General features: G+C 47.2%; 1 protein-coding gene across 1 annotated transcript in view; it reads left to right on the top strand.

Moving 5' to 3' along the window:
* The window catches only part of LOC119342218 (WAT1-related protein At5g47470-like), a 25,851-nt gene that overhangs the window by 8,518 nt on the left and 7,551 nt on the right, over positions 1-9,782 (top strand). The window lies entirely within an intron of this gene.

Below are 9,782 nucleotides of genomic sequence, written 5' to 3' on the forward strand. Positions count from 1 at the left end.
CCGCCCCGGCCCAGCTCCGCCCTAGCCTAGCCGGCCCCCTGCTGGTCCGACCGGCCGGCCCCCTGCTGGTCCGACCGGCCGACCTTCCCGGCCGGCCCAGCTCCGCCCCGGCCCTCCCCTCACCTCCACCGGCGGCCCCTGCCTCCAACTCCACCACCGTGATGCCTCTCTGCCCGGTGAGCTAACACTCTTTTTTTCCATTTTTTTGCATTATTTAGCTATTGTTCGATGTATGAATGAATGCATGGATGGATTTTGGATGTTGTTAGGTTGCTAGATGGATGAATGTTGTATATGTATCTTAGATGGATGGAGGAATCTTGGCAAAATGAGTTATTTTGCTACGGTTAGGTTGCTAGATGGATGAATCTCGGCAAAATGAATTATCATAGTTAAAAAAGCAACTTGAGTCACTTAGTTCATAAAATTGTTAACGAAGATTTTATTTTCAGTTTGTGATGTTGTTAAGTAGCTATGTGAGATGTGCTTCAAATTTGGGATACGATAAGCGGTTATTTCATCATGATGATCTTGCTAAAAAATTGATGTGTCAATGCTTAATGTGAGGTGATGACCTAAAATGCGATATGATAAGTGCTTCCAAATTTGACAGTTGACAAAATATGATTTTTCTTTATAGTTTAAAGTGTCAATGCTTAATGTGATGTGATGACCTAATTTTTTTCACTCGGTGTAAATAACAGGATTTGTGGTGTTCCATCTTCGTGGAGTGATCGTCGATGTTGGAGTTGTTGGTCCACGATCGTCCCTCTCCTTTGATCGACTACATCGGAGGGTGAGCAACAATTCCATGACCTCGTCCACTTTTTTTTCATGTCACTAGATTGAATTTTCACATCAAGTCGCGTAACCTAGGTCTCCCGTCCGAAAGGGTTGCAACGATAAATATGCATTCAATTGCATATTTATCACCGCAGCTCTTTCGGATTGTCCAGCGCTTTCCACGGACAACCCGAGGATGTGTAGATTGGGTACGTTGTTCATGCTCTACCCCGTTCCGAGACAGGATTTCGGCGGCGCCTCCCTGTTGTTCTCCGGATGCACATTCTCTCAGCATTTTGCCGAGACGTGTATTTGGAGAACAGCGGGGAGGTGCTGCCGAAATTTTGTCTCGGAATGGGGTAGAGCATGGACCGTACTCAATCTACACATTCTCGGGTGGGATTAGGACCCATCTTTACCTATTAGAGATGTAGGTGGATTAAATGTCAACCTTGTAAAAAATAAAATATTGATGTGGGTAATTTAAATGAATCCTTAATTTTGTTGTGTGGGTTCCAATAAAGCAGAGATGGCAGATAATCAGTGGATGTATAGTGGGTTTTTCCGTCGGAATCAAGTAACAACATAGTGGGTCGAGAAAACTGATGTGTTTTTGAAAGAGATATTCCGTAGTCCAATGAGGATGGTGCCAGAATGCCCGTGTGCCAGATGTAAGAGACGTATCCGCAGAGATAAGAGTGCGATGACTAAGCACCTTCGCACGCATGGATTTATGCCCAACTTTAATATGCCGATAAACTTTGCCCAGCGGGACCGTGGTAGAGAGGATGTGATACGGCAACGCGTCGCTGGTTATGAGGACGATGGGGTTAGAGACATGCTAGATGATGTCTTTGCTGCACAGCCGACACCTCCGTCACATTCAGCGAATGAACCGCAGGAGCCGGAGGAAACCACAAAGGCCTTCCTGGAAATCTTGGCCTCGTCAAAGAAACCTCTCTATGAGGGTGCCAAGCTGTCTGTGCTGGATGCCATCTCGCAACTGGTGGAAGTGAAGGCTGAGTACGGCTGTAGCCGAGGTTGCTTCGAAGCATTTCTGGGAGTATGGGCTAACAGCCTGCCCGAGGGCCATGAATTGCCGTAAACCCTGTACGGTACGAAGAAAATCATGAAGGCGCTCTCCATGGACTATGAGAAAATACATGTTTGTCCAAAGAATTGCCTTTTGTTTAGGCATGAGTATGCGGATGACAACTACTGTAGGAAGTGTGGTTCCTCTCGGTATATTGAGGTGGTCGATAAGCATGGTCAGAAGCGGCAGCTAAAAATCCCTGTGAAGGTTCTTCGGTATCTTGATTTTATAAAAAGACTGCAGCGCCTTTTCATCACCGAGGAGTCTGCCAAAATGATGAAGTGGCACAAGGAAGGGAAAAGGTACAATCCAAAAAAAATTGTACATACATCAGAAGGTGAAGCATGGAATGTTGGGGAATGTAGTAATTTCAAAAAATTTCCTACGCACACGCAAGATCATGTGATGCATAGCAACGAGGGGGAGAGTATTGTCTACGTACCCAACGCAGACCGACTGCGGAAGCGATGACACGACGTAGAGGAAGTAGTCGTACGTCTTCACGATCCAACCGATCAAGCACCGAAACTACGGCACCTCCGAGTTCGAGCACACGTTCAGCTCGATGACGATCCCCGGACTCCGATCCAGCAAAGTGTCGGGGAAGAGTTCCGTCAACACGACGGCGTGGTGACGATCTTGATGAACTACAGCAGCAGGGCTTCGCCTAAACTCCGCTACAGTATTATCGAGGAATATGGTGGCGGGGGGCACCGCACACGGCTAAGGAACAGATCACGTGGATCAACTTGTATGTTCTAGGGTGCCTCTACCTCAGTATATAAAGGAGCCAAGGGGGGAGGGGGGCGCCGGCCAGGGAGAGATGCGCAGGAGGAGTCCTACTCCTCCTGGGAGTAGGACTCCCCCCCAATCCTATTCCAACTAGGATTCCCAAGGGGGAAAGGGGAAGAAGGGTGGCCGGCCACCTCTCCTAGTCCTAATAGGACTAGGGGAAGGGGGGAGGCGCGCAGCCCTTGTGGGCAGCCCCTTCACCTTTCCACTAAGGCCCATGAAGGCCCATATGGCTCCCGGGGGGTTCCGGTAACCTCCCGGTAATCCGGTAAAATCCCGATTTCACCCGGAACACTTCCGATGTCCAAACATAGGCTTCCAATATATCAATCTTTACGTCTCGACCATTTCGAGACTCCTCGTCATGTCCGTGATCACATCCGGGACTCCGAACAACCTTCGGTACATCAAAACTCATAAACTCATAATATAACTGTCATCGAAACCTTAAGCGTGCGGACCCTACGGGTTCGAGAACAATGTAGACATGACCGAGACACGTCTCCGGTCAATAACAAATAGCGGGACCTGGATGCCCATATTGGCTCCTACATATTCTACGAAGATCTTTATCGGTCAGACCGCATAACAACATACGTTGTTCCCTTTGTCATCGGTATGTTACTTGCCCGAGATTTGATCGTCGGTATCCAATACCTAGTTCAATCTCGTTACCGGCAAGTCTCTTTACTCGTTCCGTAATACATCATCTCACAACTAACATATTAGTTGTAATGCTTGCAAGGCTTATGTGATGTGTATTACCGAGAGGGCCCAGAGATACCTCTGCGACAATCGGAGTGACAAATCCTAATCTCGAAATACGCCAACCCAACATCTACCTTTGGAGACACCTGTAATGCTCCTTTATAATCACCCACTTACGTTGTGACGTTTGGTAGCACCCAAAGTGTTCCTCCGGCAAACGGGAGTTGCATAATCTCATAGTCATAGGAACATGTATAAGTCATGAAGAAAGCAATAGCAACATACTAAACAATCGTGTGCTAAGCTAATGGAATGGGTCATGTCAATCAGATCATTCAACTAATGATGTGACCTCTTTAATCAAATAACAACTCATTGTTCATGGTTAGGAAACATAACCATCTTTGATTAACGAGCTAGTCAAGTAGAGGCATACTAGTTCCACTTTGTTTGTCTATGTATTCACACATGTATTATGTTTCCGATTAATACAATTCTAGCATGAATAATAAATATTTATCATGATTATAAGGAAATAAATAATAACTTTATTATTGCCTCTAGGGCATATTTCCTTCATGGAAGTCATTCGATATAAAGTACCCGGAGGAAGCAGCCGAGGCTGGGAATGTCAGAATTGCTATAACAGGTGATGGGTTCAATCCATATGGTATGTCATCTAATCCATACAGCTGCTGGCCCATATTTGTTATTCCGCTCAATCTCCCTCCCGGCGCCATAATGCAACGCAAGACCATGTTCCTGTCGCTTATAATTCCGGGGCCTGAATATCCAGGGAAGAATTTGAGTGTGTTTATGCAGCCGTTGGTGGATGATTTGCACCATTCTTGGTACTTCCCGAGGTTGACATACGACCAGCATCTGCAGAAAAATTTCTTGATGAAAGTTTGGCTACAGTATTGCATGCATGACTTTCCCGGCTATGCCCTGTTCTGCGGATGGTGTACAAGTGGAAAGATGCCTTGCCCAGTGTGCATGCAGGCCTTGATTTTCATTTGGCCGAAGAAGGGTGACAAGTATGTTGCCTTTGACCAGCATCGACAATTCCTCCCTCCAGACCATCCTGATAGGGAAGACAAGAAGAACTTCACAAAAGGCAAAGTTGTTCATGAAGTAAACGAGATTCCAACGTTTTCTGGTGCGGATGTGCTTGCTCAGCTCAAAGCTCTTAAGCCTGCCGGTGAAGGGAAAGGCAAATGCAAAGGCAAAGGCAAAGGCATCGGTAAAGGGAAAAAATGTTTTGAAGGATATGGTGAGACGCACAACTGGACTCACATTACCCCCTTCACGCAGCTTCCCTGTTTTAAGGACCTCAAACTTCCATACAACATCGACGTGATGCACACCGAAAAGAATGTCGCAGAGTCCCTTTTTAACACGATCCTCAACATTCCTGATAAGACAAAGGATAATGTTAATGCTAGAGTCGATCAACAGAATATTTGTGATAGACCACGTCTTCACATGCAACCTCCCACAGGCAGTCGAAAATCTTGGTTCAAGCCAGATGCTAACTTCGTACTTAAAAAGGATCATAAGATGGAGGCATTCAAGTGGCTGAAACACGTCGTGAAGTTCACTGATGGTTATGCGTCGAATATAAGTAAGGGGGTCAATCTTTCAACGGGCAGAGTGACCGGGCTGAAGAGTCATGACTATCATGTATGGATTGAGCGGATTATGCCGGTGATGGTTCGGGGCTATGTTCCCGAGCGTGTCTGGCGTGTGCTTGCGGAGTTAAGCCATTTCTTCCGAATGCTTTGTGCTAAAGAAGTATGTCCTGAGAAGATAAAAGAAATGCATAAGAAGGCGCTGGAGTTGATATGCAAGCTAGAGAAGATCTTCCCGCCAGGCTTCTTTACTCCGATGACACATCTCATTTTGCACCTTGCGAACGAGGTATTGTTGGGGGGCCCTGTGCAGTATCGTTGGCAGTACGGCCCTGAGAGACAGAACAAGCATCTGAGACAGAAATGTGGAAACAAAGCTAAGATTGAAGCTTCCATAGCTGAGGCAGTTATCCTAGAGGAGGTGGCAGACCTCAGGACAGCCTACTATCCGGACCATGTTCCCACGTTGCACAATAAGGTGTCTCGATACAATACAGAAGAACCCAAATATAAACCCAAGTTGCCTCTATTCACTGGGCAAGGTGGCAGGGCTGGATGCTCGACATCTTATGTCATGCCACGAGATGAGTGGGAGGATGTCATGTTCTATATCTTGCACAACATCAAAGAAGTTGAGGATGAGTGGATGAGGTAATACCTTTGCACCATTCTTTTAGTCAATTCGTTATGTTCACTTTGCCTAGTTCTTATACCGCTTTCCTTATTGTAGTCGATTCCTTGAGGAAGAATGGACAGGAATGCTGCCTCATACTGAAGCGGAGGCACTTGCTCTTCTCCGAAAGGGTGCTGATGGAAGGAAAAATTTCGTTGCGTGGTTCATGGAGAAAGTAATATTTCACACTTCCCTATTACCCATTTCACACTTCCAATTAAACTCATGCACCCTATAATTTCAATTAAACTTATAGGGAAATGATCCAAACGAATCAATGGATGAAGAATTGAGATGGGTTTCCATGGGTTTTGACCCTACCGTCATGACATGCCAAAAGTATGATGTGAATGGGTATCGCTTCCATACAGAGGAGCACCAGAACAGTCGGCCTGATCCCAAAACCATAAATACCGGAGTCTTCACCGAAGGAGATAATAATGTAGATTACTACGGAAGGGTAGGAAAAATATACGAGCTTACATTCAAATGTGGCCGTAAACACCTAAGTCTCACTGTGTTCAAATGCCGATGGTTCGACCCCAAAAAGGGTCTGAGACATACACCTTCTGTTGGTTTAGTTGAAGTTAAACCATCAACCGTCTATGCCGGAGCTGATCTCTTTATCGCCGCTACCCAGGCCACACAAGTATATTATCTGCCTTACCCATGCCAGAAAGAGTACCTAAAGGGTTGGGAAGTTGTGTTCAAGGTGTCGCCACATGGTAAGCTACCAGACCCGAACGATGATGATTACTACAACGTAAACCCCATGACATACGAGGGAGTGTTTTTTCAAGAGGAACATGATGACGTGGTCCGAAACAAGGAGGATGATGACTTGGGTTATGTTGACCTGGAACCAAACGACGACGGCGCCCGGATTGATGGTGAGGCAGTTGTGAATCAAAGAGACATAATTATGCTTGAAAAGTTAAATGAAGATGCTGACGCTGACGATGAGGAAGAGCCTCCACCTCCGTCAGACAACGAAGAAGATATGCGGGATAGTGATGATGAGACCGGTCGACAAATAGATTACAATAGTGATGATTCATATGGGTTCTAGAAAATGTATGTTCTTTTAATAATGTTCTCTTCCGTTATTAATGTCTTTCCTGTATGCTTGTTTTTTTTATATCCTTACTAATTGTTTATTCTCTTCTCAATGCAGGTTTGCTAATCATGGGCAAGTCCAGCGGTGCCAGTTTCCTCAGTAAACTCAAAGGAGGACTTACTCGGAGTGGACGAGCCCACAAGGTTCTCTCCCGACTACGCGAGGATGGCACCTCACAGGGAGGTGGAGGGGTCGGGGGAGGAGACCCTAGAGGAGGAGGGGGTGAGGGGAGAGCCCCTAGAGGACGAGGAGGTGGGGGGAGAGGCAACCGGGCCAAAAAACTCCGGGCCGTGTTCGAAATAGGAGGGTCTTCTTCGATGCCCTCCTATGCTGATGCAACTTCTGAGTCTGAGGAGGAGGAGTATATTCCTGATGTCGAGGAGGAGGAGGCCGAGGAGGAGGAGGCCGAGGAGGGCGAGGAGGGTGGAGGGGAGGTTGACCCCGAGTTGTGGGGTGACTTGCCACCGGGTGCTCCGCAGGGGTGGCTGCGTGGTAATGTCGGAGTACCTACACCACCTTCTATCGAGGCGCACAAGTGGCTCATTGAACCTGCGGGGACAGAGTAAGTGCATCTCAATCATACTTTCAACACATGACAACATTTTTTTATTGTATACATGGCAACCCTTTGATTCTTTTGCAGTAACTGGATCCTTCACGGAAAGGGCCGTAAACCGAACGGCCTTCTCACTATCCTGTTGAAGCAGTTTTGGCCTGGCCTATTCTGCCCGCGGCCAGACAGGGACCCACAGCTGCGTGTTTTGGCCACAAGCTGGGCCCACTACGAGGCTTGCAGCAACGCGGAGTACGGGACGGCCGCTAAGGCCGTGATCACCAAATTTTGGGTAAGTTCCCTTTTGAATCACTTGTCTTTAGTTTCGTTCATAGTTTATCATTGAATCACTCAAATCATGCCTTGTTTGCTTCTGGTTTATGCATGATTGCAGCAACTCTATAGAGTTCTTGATGAGCACAAGGCCAGAGCCGACGTGGACTTACTTGCGTCTGCAAAGAAGAAAGCTCGTCAGTTGCAGTACGAGGTGCGTTGGGTTGCCGTCTCACAGTACTACCACATCTACCTGCAACAAAATATGACCAAAACTCAAGCACAGAGGCAAAAAATTACCATGAGCAGGGAGCAGTTCATGATGGTAACTATTACTGACTTTTCATTGTTTCAAAGAGTCAACTATATGTTTCGTGCTCACATGTCATGCTTCCAAAATTTGCATAGGTTGTTCCTCGTTGGTGCTATGGAAGGCATGACGGATGGGCGTGTTTGGTGGATAGGTGGGTCGGTGATGATCCAGAGTTTGTTGCCAAGAGCATCAAGGCCCGGGCTAACCGTGGAAAAGACGGGACACACGGCCAAGGAAACAGGAACCACTGGGGCTTCAAGGCCATGAAGGTATATCTATATGAAAGATGCATTTTGGTTCTTCTTTACCATCATGTTCTTATGTATGGCTAACTTATGTTTGACGTTGCAGGAGGACAAGTTGCAGAGGCCGCTCTCAGACATGGAGTCGTGGAAGCTGGCCCACGAGCGGAGTGATCGCAAGGAGGGCGAGAGCCAGTACTACGGCAACACCGAGAAACACCTGCAATCTTACACTCAGAACTATCAGAAGTTGCATCCGGATGTTCCCGTTCCTGAGGTCGCCCAGTCTCAGATCGACGACACAGCGGTGGTGGCCATCCAGGGTAAGTCCCATGGCCGGTATCCGTGTTTCGATGGCTTGGTCACTCTGTCGATCTCGTACACACGGCTTAGAGCTACCAACCCGAGCCCGTTAGAGAGTACGGGGTGTTCGCAGCCTCCCTTAGTCCGCCAACATGCTGTAAGTACTTCCCCTTATCTTCTTTGTCTCTATCTTTCTTAGTTTATTTTCATCACTGCCCACTTAGAAACAACCTCAATTTTGTAGGCATATTAGACCTTTCTCGAGCATAGGCATATTGAGGTGAGGGAGTACTTGCAACGAGTGAAGGCAAACGATGATTACAGCCGTCAAGTGATGGTGGTTAGTTTTTCCCTCTTAAACCAAGCTCAAATTTGCACTTTCATTCCTTTTAACTTTGTTGATCACGGCTTGTTTCTAAGTGGACTTGTTTAACTAACATCCAGGCTATGTTGGCGTCTTGGACTAACCGCACGGAGCCACCACAAGTTGGACCCCCACCACCACCTGCGGGAAACGACCCACACATTCCCACGTTCGAGGAATGGCTGGCACTAGGCGGTGATACTCCGGTTAGTAAATTTTCCTAACTAATGACAAACTAGTTCTCGTTCATTCAACACTATCATGTCATATTTACCGTTAGAATCTTCTTTCAAACATGTAGGGGACCGGTGGCTCGACTCCTGCTACGTCGACCCCAGTCACTCCGATCTGGCAGAGTGATGGTGGTCGCGGTGGCGGTTTTGGCGGAGGAGGACTTGGCGGTGGCGGTTTTGGCGGAGGTGGACTTGGTGGTGGTTTTGGCGGAGGTGGACTCGGTGGTGGTGGTGGTTTTGGAGGAGGTGGACTCGGTGGTGCTTGATGTCGATGATGATTCTGTGTATGCGGCCGTTGTGCCATGTCTTTCATGTTTCAACTTTTATGATGTTTCATGTCTTGCACTACTCTTATGTTCGTGGACTTTCGCCGGTGATGATCTTTAGATGATGAACTTGACTATGTTTAAATGATGTTGATGAACTGTCATATTTCATATTATTCTGTTTTGAAATGTTGTCAAATGAATTGGAAAAGAGAAAACAGGGAATAAAAAAAAACTATGCCTATGGCAAAGCCGTCGGCATAGATAAATTCAGGAGCCACCAGGAGGCGACACGTGGCACGGCTATGCCTACGGCCAAGCCGTCGGCATAGATTTATATCTATGCCGATGGCTTGGCCGTAGGCATAGCCATGCCACCAGGTTACACCAGGAGGCGACACGTGGCAGGGCTATGCCTACGGCAAAGCCGTCGGCATA

The sequence above is a fragment of the Triticum dicoccoides genome, chromosome 7B (genome assembly GCF_002162155.2).
Source record: "Triticum dicoccoides isolate Atlit2015 ecotype Zavitan chromosome 7B, WEW_v2.0, whole genome shotgun sequence".
NCBI classification, from domain to species: Eukaryota; Viridiplantae; Streptophyta; class Magnoliopsida; order Poales; family Poaceae; genus Triticum; species Triticum dicoccoides.